At 42.1% G+C, this 12,888-nt stretch overlaps 1 protein-coding gene across 1 annotated transcript in view; it reads right to left on the minus strand.

The window, feature by feature from the left end:
- Window positions 1–12,888, minus strand: part of LOC308242792 (meiotic recombination protein REC114-like) — a gene marked incomplete at both ends in the record, with an annotated part of 210,888 nt that overhangs the window by 85,569 nt on the left and 112,431 nt on the right. The gene's annotated exons all lie outside the window — the stretch shown is intronic.

Consider the following 12,888-nt stretch of genomic DNA (forward strand, 5'->3'; position numbering starts at 1 on the left):
GAAATAGCCAGTCAGAGAAAAATAAGTATCACATGATCTCACTCATGTGGAATCTAATGTATCAAATAAACTGATGAACAAAAATAGACCCAGAGAGTTAGAAGCATGAACAGACTGTTGAACCTCCAAGAGAATGCAGGGGAGAGTGGGTTGGAAGAGATCAACCAATGAATTTGTATGCATATATACATAACCAATGGATACAGACAATGGTCTGGTGAGGGCCTGGGGCGGGAGGGGGTTTAGGGAGTGGGCTGGAAGAGGTTAATGGGGGAACAAGGGGACCTCTGTAAAACTTTCAACAATAAAATTTAAAAGATAATAATAAAGTTTTAAAAAAATTAACTCATATAACTCAATAGCAAAAGAACAAACCCTCCAACTAAAAAACAGGTAGAAGATCAGAATAGATGTTTTTTCCAAAGAGGACATAGAGATGTACAACAGGTACATGAAAATGTGCTCAACATCACTAACAGGAAAATGCAAATCAAAACCACAATGAGATATCACCTCATATCTGTTAGAATGCCTACTATAAAAAAGGCAAAAAATAGGCCTCGTTGGTGTGGCTCAGTAGTTAGATCTTTGGCCTATGCACCTAAGGGTCATCGATTTGATTCCACATCAAGGGCATGCACCTAGGTTGCAGTTTCAATCCCTGGCATGTGCAGAAGGCAACCAATCAATGTGTCTGTCTCGTATTGATGATTCTCTCTCCCTCTCCCTCTCTCTCTCTCTCTCTCTCTCTCTCTCTCTCTCTCTCTCTCTCCATCTCCCTCTCTCTCTCTCTCTCCATCTCCCTCTCTCTCCATCTCCCTCTTTCTCCATCTCCCTCTTTCTCCATCTCCCTCTCTCTCCATCTCCCTCTCTCTCCATCTCCCTCTCCCTCTCTTCCTCTTTCTCTAAAAAATTAATGGGAAAAATATCCTCAGATGAGGATTAAAAACAACAACAACAACAAAAAAGGGAAGAAATGTGTTGGGGAGGATGTGGAGAAAAGGGAACCCTTGTGCATTGTTGGTAGGAATGTAAACTGATGCATCCACTGTGGAAAAACATTGTGGAGGTTCCTAAAAAATTAAAAAGAGAACTATCATATGATCCAGCAATTTACTTCTGGGTACTTATCCAAAGAAAATGAAAACACTAACTCAAAAATATATATACACCCATGTCCACTGCATTATTATTTGCAATAGCTAAGATATGGAAACAACCTAAGTGTCCAGGTATGAGTGAACAGATAAAGAAAATGTGATGTATATATGCACATGGACTATATTAATCAGCCATAAAAAAGAATAAAATCTTGCTATCTGCTACAACATGGATGGACCTCAAGGGCATTATGCTAAGTAAAATAAGTCAGAAAAACCAATACTGGATGACCTGATTTATATGTGTAATTTAAAAACAAAAAAAACTAAGCTCATAGATACAGAGAAGAGCCTGGTGGTTGTCAGAGATGTGGGGTGGGAGAAATGGGTGAACAGGGTCAAAAAGTTCAAAGTTCATGAGGATGTACTATACAGCATGGTGATTATAGTTAACTAGGGGCCCAGTGCACAAATTTGTGCACCTTTAAAGGAACTGTGGGCCACGAGGCTGCGATGGGCACAGGGGTGGATCTAGGCCCATTCTCTGCACACCCGCATGGCCCCTCATGTCACAGCCCCCCGCTCCCGCTGCTGCTGCTCCCATGCGCTGACAATGCCGGCCTCACTCACACCCACTGACAATGTGGAGCGATTGGGGCCAGTGCCATCAGCGGGTGAGAGTGAGGCCGGTGCCATCAGCAGGTGTGAGCAGTGGCTGCTGCCCCAATAGCCCCTCAGGAGCAGGGGGAGGTGGAGAAGCCTTCAGGGGCAATCAGGGCTGGCAGCCACCACTCACAACTGTTGACAGTGTTGAGCTATTGGGACAGTGTGAGTGGCGGCTCCGTCACTGGCTGTGGGTGCGAGCAGGGCCGGTGCCAGCAGTGGGTGCGAGCAGTGGCTGCTGACCCTGATCGCCCCTCAGGAGCAGGGGGAGGTGGAGAGGCCCTGAAGGGCGATTAGGGCCGGCAGCTGACACTCGCACCCACTGAGGGCGCTGAGCGATTGGGGCTGGTGCTGGATGCCAGCAGCAGGTGCAAGCGGTGGCTCTGGCACCAGCAGTGGGTATGAGCAGGGCTGGCGCCATCAGCAAGTGCGAGTGCTAGGCGGGACTGCAGTGCATGGGAGTAAAGAATTTTCAGTAACCACCAGAGGCTTGCCCTGATGACAGCGACCAGCAGCCCACCTTCATCTGGCACCCTCACTTACTTGCTCCACCATCCAGCCACAGCTGACGCCCGCCATGTTCCACATGTGCCCCCTGGAGGTCGGCACACGTCATAGAGACTAGTTGTTCCACTGTTTGGTCTATTTGCACATTAGGGTTTTATATCTATACTAATAAAAGGGTAATATGCTAGTTAGACTGGATAGACCAGAAGTCTTCCGGAGGTCCTTCTGGACAAAGCAGGCAGACAGGTGAGCGGTTAGGAGCCAGTGGTCCCGGATTGCGAGAGGGATGTCCGACTGCCGGTTTAGGCCCGATCCTGCAGGGATCGGGCCTAAACCGGCAGTCGGACATCCCCCAAGGGGTCCCGGATTGGAGAGGGTGCAGGCTAGGTTGAGAACCCCCCCCCCCCCCCGTGCACCAATTTTGTGCACCAGGCCTCTAGTATAGATAATACTACATTGCATACTTGAAAGTTGCTAAGGGAGTATATTTTGCAAGGTCTTATCACAAGAAAAAAAATTGTAACTGCAAGGTTATGTTAACTAGATTGTTGTGGTGACCATTTCACAATGTATACAAATATCAAGTCATTATTTGCATATCTGGAACTAATATAATATTTCAATTATATCTCAATTTAAACAAGAAAATAACAAGCATTTGTGAAGATGTGAAGAAATTAGAACCCTTGTTCACTGTTAATGAGGCTGTAAAATAGTGTAGCCAGTGTGGGGAAAAAAAAGTATGGTAATTCCTCAAAATATTAAAAACAGAATTATAATATGATTCCATGATCCAACTTCTGAGTATATACCCAAAATAATTGAAAGCAGGGTCTCAAAGAGATATTTGTATGCCCATGTTCATAGCATTATTATTCACAATAGGCAAAAGGAAACAACCTCAGTGACCATGGACAGATACCTAAATAAACCAAAGTGGTATATACATACAATGGAATATAACTCAACCTTAAAAAAATAAATTGTGAGACATGCTACAATTAGATGAACCTTGAAGACATTATATTAACAGAAATAAGTCAGCCACAAAAAGATACATACTGTATGATACCATTTACATGATGTACTTGATTACCATATTTTTCCATGTATAAGAAACTCCCATGTATAAGACTTCCAACTCCAAATTAAGAAATCAATATTTTAAACATTTTTCTGGTTTTCCTCTTAAGGCCTTCTTTTTTGGCATCTTAAGGAGTTTTTCTTCCTGTTTTCTCCACTGTCTGATCATACACTCAGTTGGAGGAGGTCCAAATTGTCTCTCTGCAGTTTTATTTCCATGCTCTTTTGCATAGCTGATTACATTTAGTTTGAATTTTGTAGAGTAAGACAATTGCTTACCAGTATTTATCTTTTTATTTTTTGCATCTTAATGGGTTCAGAACACTCTGGTCCCTGTTACATCTGTGCACTCTCCACCTCCAATTACAGCATCAGCTGACATCAATAACAATAATGCTCGTGACTGGAGGAAGCCTGCTTGACAAGGTATAGGCAGCTACACACCCATAGGGCTCCCTCGTCAGCTGACTTCCGTGTATAAGATGCCCCTTGATTTTCAGTCTAACAGTTTTAGAAAAATATAGCATCTTATACACGGATAAATATGGTGGTCACATTCATAGACATAGAAAGTAGAATGGTGGTTGCCAGAGGATGGGCTAGGGGTGGGGATGGGGAGTTATTGTTTAATGGGGTACAGAGTTTTAGTTTTGCAAAATAAAAAGAATTCTTGAGATGAATAGTGGTGACGAATACATGGAAATATAAATGTACTTAACACCAGTGAATTATATACTTAAAATGGTTAAGATTATGTTTTATATTATACTTAGAGGCCTGGTGCACAAATTCATGCACAGGTCAGGTCCGGCCGGCTCACCCCAATGGGGGCCCATCGGGCCGGGCCAGTGGGGGGTGAAGGGCTGCAGGCAGTTGGCTAGTCGACCCCACCCCTGATCGGGATATTGGGGGCCAATTGGGGGCAGGGCCAGCCAGGGGAAGGGGCCACAGGTGATTGGCCAGCCAGTCCCACCCCTGATCAGGGTGTTGGGGGCTGATTGGGGGCCAGGCCATCCCAGGAGGGCAGGTCTAATCGGGGCTCGGTTCAGGCTGGTTGGCTGCCGCAGTGTGGCACCAGATGTTCTGGTTGTTCTGCTGTTCTGGTCACTCAGCTTTTATATACATAGATGTATTTTACCACAATTAAAAACAAATTTTTAAATCCCAAAAATAGTCAAGAGAGAATATGTTTAAGATGCCAAGACTAGAAAGGAGAAGCCAGTTAAACCCAAGTCCAAGGTAGATTGAGGATGGAGCTAAGTGCTCCCCATCTTCTTGCTGTACCAACTCTTTAAAAGAAATTACAATAGAAGGGCCTACTAGTGGGTCAGCATGGAGCCTTCTGGCACTGATGTCCTCACTTGCATGCAGGTGCTTACTGAACAAGCACAATGGGTATTTATGGTACTACTGAACACCAACCTACTGTTTAATCTGAAGTTTTCAGTTTCCATGGACGTCTCAGCAGGTGGCAATCAGAGAACAATGAAATTTAAGGAAAATGAAGTTTAAATAGCTGTCCAGGTTCAAACAGAAAGTGCAAAGCCTTGTTGATCTGCTTGGATTTCTACAAAAACATACCACAGAAGGAGCCATCAGTTTCTCTGAAAGAAATGATTTGGTTTTGGTTTTCGTTTTGTAGCTTACACAAAAATTTCATAGTACAAATATAGCACATTTTAATCCATGCCAACAATTGGATTCTCATACTAAAACAGAAGGGATTAACACTTTCCATGGCTATCCTGTCTCTACCTTTTATAGAAAATATTCTAAAATATATATCACAATGGCCCTGGCTGTGTGGCTCAGTTGGTTGGGCATCATCCCATGCACCAAAAGGTTTCAGATTTGATTGCCAGTCAGGGCACATGCCCGGGTTTTGCGCTCAATCCCCTGTAGGGGTTGTACAGGAGGCAGCTGAATGATGTGCTCTCACATCAATGTTTCTCTCTCTCTCTTTTCCTTCCTCTCTTTCTAAAAACCAATAAACCATATATATATATATACACACACATATCACAATGTAGATTAGTATGAGGGGATAGTTAGTGTAAATGTAATACCAACATGAAACTGCAATTGAAATGTATTATAATCCAAATGTGTTTGCTCTTCTATGTGTTGGTTCTTGTGAAACCCCCAAAATACTGTAAATGATCTGTATGAACTGACAAAAATTGTTCTTTAATTTAGGGTGTAAAATATTTTTAAAATATGTATTTGTATTTTTATCATACTTACACATATCCATAATTTTAAAAATCAAATACTTTGACAATAAAGTTGAATCAGTAAGAACTGAATATTTTAAACATTTATTATATCAACAGACCTAAATAACCATCTCAACAGATTCAGAAAAAGCATTCAACAAAATTCAAATCCTATTCATTATTAAAAACTCTCAGCAACCTAGAAGGAAATTTCCCCAATGAGATAAAGGGTATCTATAAAAACCCTACTGCTAACATTAAACTTATTGGTGAAAAGACTGAATGCTTTCCTCCTAAGATCAGGAACAAGGCAAGGATGTCAGCCCTCACTACTTCTATTCAACATTGCAGAATATGTCTCAGCCACCTGCAATTTGGGGGAAATGATGAGGCAGTGGATTACAAATTAAAAAAGAAGAATATAAAATTGTCTATTCACAGACAACAGATCATTTATGTAGAAAATCCTGTAAGAAAATCTACAAAAAAAAAGCTGTAGAACTAATAAATGAGTTTAGTAACATCACAGGATACAAGAGCAACATAAAAAAATCAATTGTGTTTCTATACACAAGCAACAAAGATATTGATATTTATAAAATTCTATGTATTGTAATAAAAACTCTGAAGTTTTTGTGGATAAATTAAGCTAAACATGTGTAAGACCTACTGTAAAAATTACAAAATACTGCTGAGAGTATATAAATAAATGAAATAAATAAAAGGTATAAATAAATGCAGAGTAATAATATGTTCATGGATCAGGAGACTCAATATTAAGATGTTAATTCTCCCCAAATGATTTATAGATTCAAAGTAATCTCAATAAAAACCCCAACAAGCTTTTTTTTTTTTGGTAGGAAATATGATTCTAAAATATATATAGAAATGCAAATGAACTAAAACAGCCAGAACAACTTTGAAAATAATACAGCTGAAGTAATTATACTACTGATTTCAAAAATTACAACAATACTAAAGTAAAACAGTGTGTTATTGGCAAAGGATAGACATATAGGTCAATAGAACAGAAAAGAGAGTCCATAAATAGATCCACACATACAGAGCAAACTGATTTTCAACAAAGGTGCCAAGGTAATTCAACAAGGAAAAGCTAGCCTTTCAATAAATGGTGCTGGAATAATTGTTACCTACATGCAAAAAATTTAAACTGGAACCTTAACTCTTACCATACATTAAAAATTAACTCAATGGTTCCAGAAGTAGATTCCCTAAAACCCATGATTATATTCCACATTTCAATAAGACACTGCTTTAATTTAGGGGAAGAAGGCACTCTATACAAAATAGTAATAAATATTAACATTATTAAATAATACTAAAATTCATATGGGTCATAAGTTTTAAAATAAGAACTAAGACTATAAAACTTCTAGAAGAAAACACAAAAATATCATTGCAATCTTGGAGTAGGCAAAAATTTCATAAATAGTATATGAAAACATGAATCATAAGAAGAAAAATTGCACTTCATCAGAATTGGACTTCTGCTCTTCTAGAGATACTGCTAAGAAATGAAAAGGCAAGCCACAGAATGGGAAAAATATCTGCAAAACATATTTCTAGTCAAAAGAGCTGTAATCAGAATAAGATTCTTATAATTCAAATATAAAAAGACAACTCAATTATAAATGGTTAAAAATATGTACAGACATTTCACCAATAAGATATACAAATGGCAAATAAATACATGAAAAGATGCTCAATATCCTTATTCCTTAAGAAAATGCCAATTAAAACCACCATGAGATACCACTATACACCCATTAATAGTTACACTTAAAAAGACGGACAATATCAAGTGTTGGTGAGGACATGGGATAACTAGAATCCTCATCATTGCTTGTGGCAATGTACCTTTGAAAACAGTTTTGCAGTTTCTTACAAAGTTAAACATAGATGCATCATATGACTCAACAATAGTTCTTCTCTTGGGAATTTACAAAAGAAAAATGAAAATATATGCTCATATAAAGGCTTGCATACAAAATGTTTATTATACCAGTGTAATTTATAATAGCCAAAAATGTAAACAATCCAAATGTCTATCAAAAATTGAATGGATAAGCATATTAGGTTTATTTATACAATAAAATACTATTCAGTAATAAAAAGGTATAAGCAATATGGAGAAATCTCAAAAGCATTATGCTAAGTGGAAGGAGCCAGACACAAAAGACTACATACTGTATGATTTCATTTACATGAAATTCTAAAAAAGGCAAAACTATAATGACAGAAAGCAGATCAATGGTTTTGCTAGGTGCTGAAGGTGGGCAGAGGGGATTGACTGCTAAGAGGCACAAGGAAATTTTGGAGGTTAACTGAAATGTTCAGATCATGGCTGTGGTGGTGGTTATATAATTATACACATTTATCAAAACACATCAAATTGAACACTTAAAAATAATGAATTTTTAAAATGTAAGTTACACCTCAGTAAAGGTGGTTTTTAAAAAATTCCCACCCAAGGATATTTTTCCCATTGATATTTAGAGAGAGTGGAAGGGGGAGGAGAGAGAGAAACATCAATGTGAAGAGACACATCGATTGATTGCCTCCCATATGCACCCTCACGGGGCTGGGGGTCAAACCCACAATGGAAATACATGCCCTTGACCGGGAATTGAACTCAAGACCATTTGGTCTGAGAGTCAACACTCTAATTACTGAGCAAAACTGGCCAGGGAAGTAAAGGTAGTTTTTAAAAAGAATTTAAAGATGATTTTTAAAAAATATTACTCTAAGTTATACAGTATATGTATATGCAACCGTCCCCACACTGTAGAGTTACCCTTATATATTTCTCAGTAGTGAATGTCTTGGATTTAATAAACTTGGTTTTGTAACTGTAGTTCAAAAATAATTCCACATATGATACAAGGAAAACTCTACCAATTTGTAACAACATTTACCACTGGTGCAATCAGATGGAGCAGAAACAAAGTACAGGGTAGCCCCCTATTGTCTAAGGAAGCCAAACTGCATTGTCACCATTCAGCAAAGACCCACAATGTTGACAGGGAGAACTAGCTTTGTGCTTTGTGTCCCTCATTCCACCATCTGGAATATTTTTCATTTGAAGCTGAAGAAAAAATCTTATCTCTTGCAACACATATGAGCTCTAACAGCAGCAGATAAAACAAAAACAGTACAACTACTGCTGCAGTTTTCACATCACAAGGAAATCAAATATGATTTGCAGGTAACCTCACATTCAAGGATAAGGCTATATTCCACTTAAGGGGAGAGATGAATGGTCACAGTGTACAACTGTGGGATGCTGCCATCATTTTATAATAGAACTAGAGGCCCGGTACACGAAATTCGTGCACTCAGGTGGGGGGGGGGGGGTCCCCTCAGCATGGTCTGTGCCCTCTCGCAGTCCAGGAGTACTCAGGGGAGGTCCGACTGATGGCTTATTCTAAAAAAGAATAATCAGACCTCCTTAGTGTTGTTGTGGAAGTGGGAGAGGCTCTCGTCACCACCGCTGCGCTGTCCAGCCATGAGCCTGGCTTCTGGCTGAGCAGCACTCCCCCTGTGGGAGCACACTGACCACCACCAGGGAGCAGCTCCTGCATTGAGCGTCTGCCCCCTGGTGGTCAGTGTGTGTCATAGCGACTGGTCGTTCTGCTGTTTGGTCAATTTGCATATTAGCCTTATATTATTTAGGACTAGAGGCCCAGTGCATGAAATTTGTGCATGGGGAGGGGGGTTCCCTTCAGCCCAGCTTGTACCCTCTCTAATTTGGGACCCCTTGGGGGATGTCCGACTGCCGGTTTAGACCCGATCCCAGAGACAGTCGGACATCCCTCTCACAATCAACTGCTCACCTGCCTGCCTGCCTGATCGCCTCTAACGGCCTCTGCCTGCCTGCCTGATTGCCCCTAACTGCCCCCCCGCCAGCCTTATCACCCCTAACCACCTCTGCCTGCCAGCCTAATTGCCCATAACTGCCCCCCCCCCTGAGGCCTGGTCACCTCCAACTTCTCCCCCTGCTGGCCTGGTCACCCCTCCCTGACCCCCTCTGCCAGCCTGATTGCCCTTCACTGCCCCCCCTGCTGGCCTGGTCTCCCCTCACTGCCCCACCTGCCAGCCTGGTCACCCCCAACTTCCCCCCTGCCGGCCTGGTTGCCCCAACTGCCACCCTGGCAGCCTGGTTGCCCCCCACTGCTCCCCTCTGCCAGCCTGGTCACACCTCACTGTCCCCCTCTGCCAGCCTGGTTGCCCCTCACTGTCTTCCCTGTTGGCCTGGTTGCCCCTCACTGCCCCCCTCTGCCGGCCTGGTTGCCCCTCACTGCCCCCCTGTCAACCTGGTTGCCCCCAACTGCCTCCCTCTCCATGGTGACCTGGTCACCCCTCACTGCCCCCCTCTGCTGGCCTGGTCACCCCTAACTGGCCCCCCTGCCAGCCTGGTCGCCCCATGCAGCCTGCTGTTCAGTCATTTGGTCGCCCCTCACTGCCCCCCCTGCCAGTCTGGTTGCCCCACTCAGCCTGCTGTTCAGTCATTTGATCGCCCCTCACTGCCCCCCCTGCCGGCCTGGTCGCCCCACACAACCTGCTGTTTGGTCATTTGGTCACCCCTCACTGCGCCCCCCCTCCCCGCCGGCCTGGTCAACCCACACAGCCTGCTGTTCAATCATTGCGTGAGGACATCCTGACCAATTTGCATATTACCCTTTTATTAGTATAGATATGTAAGAGATTCACCAAAAATTCATGTGTTTTAAATACATTTGACCTATTTGTTTATTGTTCTGCCTTCCTACCAGAATGATTATACTCCACAATGACAGAAATTTTTGTCTGTACTGTTAATTGCTATATCCCTACCACCTAGAACAGCAATTTTCAACAAGTGTGTCACAAAATTTTTTAAACATGCAATACCTTACTATTTAGTCAGTCAGGGGCACTGACTTCTTTTACGTTATATTGTCAAATTATAAAAATGACAACAGCCAAAAAATAATAGTTGGCTGATGTGAATGAATTAAAATTATGACTTTTGGGGGGTCAGATTGGCAAAAAATATATTTTTTGGTGTATTAACAAATTTTATTAATTAGTTTATGTGTGCCATGAGATGAAAGAGGTTGAAAATGGACCTAGAACAATGCCCAGAGGGTAATTTCTCAATAAATAAATCTGTTAAATGAATAAATTATGCCTATGTAGATATTCAGAAAACATTTGTACAAATTTATGAATATGTAGATATTATTCACAGCAAATGATGTAAGAACTGTCTCTTACACTTCCTTTCTTTTTTATTTTATTTTATTTTTTAAATTTAATAAATCTTTATTGTTCAGATTATTACAATTGTTCCTCTTTCCCCCCCATAGCTCCCCTCCACCCGGATCCCACCCCACCCTCTGCCCTTAACCCCGCCCCCGCACCACTGTCCTCATCCATAGGTGTTCGGTTTTTGTCCAGTCTCTTCCCACACCCCCCACACCCCTTGCCCCCGAGAATTGTCAGTCCACTCCCTTTCTATGCCCCTGATTCTATTATATTCACCAGTTTATTCTGTTCATCAGATTTTTTTATTCACTTGATTTTTAGATTCACTTGTTGATAGATATGTATTTGTTGTTCATAATTTTTATCTTTACCTTTTTCTTCTTCTTCCTCTTCTTAAAGAATACCTACCTTTCAGCATTTCATATAATACTGGTTTGGTGGTGATGAACTCCTTTAGCTTTTTCTTATCTGTGAAGCTCTTTATCTGACCTTCAATTCTGAATGATAGCTTTGCTGGGTAGAGTAACCTTGGTTGTAGGTTCTTGCTATTCATCACTTTGAATATTTCTTGCCACTCCCATCTGGCCTGCATAGTTTCTGTTGAGAAATCATCTGACAGTCGTATGGGTGCTCCCTTATAGGTAATTAACTGTTTTTCTCTTGCTGCTTTTAAGTTTCTCTCTTAGTCTTTTGCTCTTGGCATTTTAATTATGTTGTGTCTTGGTGTGGTCCTCTTTGGACTCCTTTTGTTTGGGGTTCTCTGTGCTTCATGGACTTGTAAGTCTATTTCTTTCACCAGGTGGGGGAAGTTTTCAGTCATTATTTCTTCAAATAGGTTTTCAGTATCTTGCTCTCTCTCTTCTTCTGGCACCCCATCTGGATGTCGGTACACTTGAAGTTGTCCCAGAGGCTCCTTACACTATCTTCATATTTTTGTATTCTTTTTTCTTTTTGCTTTTCCGGTTGAGTGTTTTTTGATTCTTTGTATTTCAAATCTTTGACTTGATTCTTGCGATCCTCTAGTCTGCTGTTAGATCTCTGTATAACATTTTTTATTTCAGTCAGTGTATGCTTAATTTCTAGTTGGTCCTTTTTCATATCCTCGAGGGTCTCACTAAATTTATTGGCCTTTTCTAGAAAATTCTTGAAAAACCTTATAACCGTGGTTTTGAACTCTATATCCAGTAGTTTGCTTTCCTCCATTTCTTTCATTTGTGATCTGTTTCTTTGTCTCCGCATTATGGCTGCTTCCCTGAGTTGATAGAGTGGCTTTGTGTGCTAGGTGTCCTATAGGGCCCATGGCTCAGCCTCCCCAGTTACCTGAGGTGGACACTCTTGGTGCACCCCTTTGTGGGCTGTGTGCACAGTCTTGTTGTAGTTAAGCCTTGATTTATTGTTGGTATCACTGGGAGGAATTGACCTCTAGGCTAATTGGCTGTGAGGATCAGCTGTGTCTATGCTGGGAGAACTTCTGTGCTGGAGACACCCTTATGGGATAAGACTTGCAAAAGCCTCTGTTCTCAGCTTGGATGGGGCGGAGTCTCAGGGGGGAGCAGACAGCATTGGTTTCCCATCAGCCCTGCCCTAATAGGCCCCTGTGTCTCAGTGTCCCGTGGTAATCGCTGCAAGCACCTCTGAGAGAAAGCCGCCCTCGAGTTCCGCCCGCTGCCAGACAGTCCAATTTCTCCCCGAATGAGTCTGGGTCCCCAGAGTCTCGCCTGGAACTGGAGTTCAGTGCAGTCGGGAGCTTTTGTCTCCCTCCCGCTTGAGAAAGCTAGCCGCATACTCAGTTGCCCACCCTCTCCGTGCGCGCGCCTCGGTACTTCTGCCTTCCATGGTTCCTCTGAGTCTCAGTGTGCTTTTCTCTTTCCTGACAGTCCAGTTTCACCCCGTATGAGTCTGGGTCCCCAGAGTCTCACCCGGAACTGGAGTTCAGCGCTGTCGGGAGCTTTTGTCTCCCTCCCGCTTGAGAAAGCCAGCTGCGCACTCAGTTGCCAGTCTTCTCCGCACATACGCCTCAGTACATCTGCCTCCTGCAGCTCCTCTGAGTC

This window comes from Plecotus auritus, assembly GCF_963455305.1.
Source record: "Plecotus auritus genome assembly, chromosome: 1".
Classification (NCBI taxonomy): Eukaryota; Metazoa; Chordata; class Mammalia; order Chiroptera; family Vespertilionidae; genus Plecotus; species Plecotus auritus.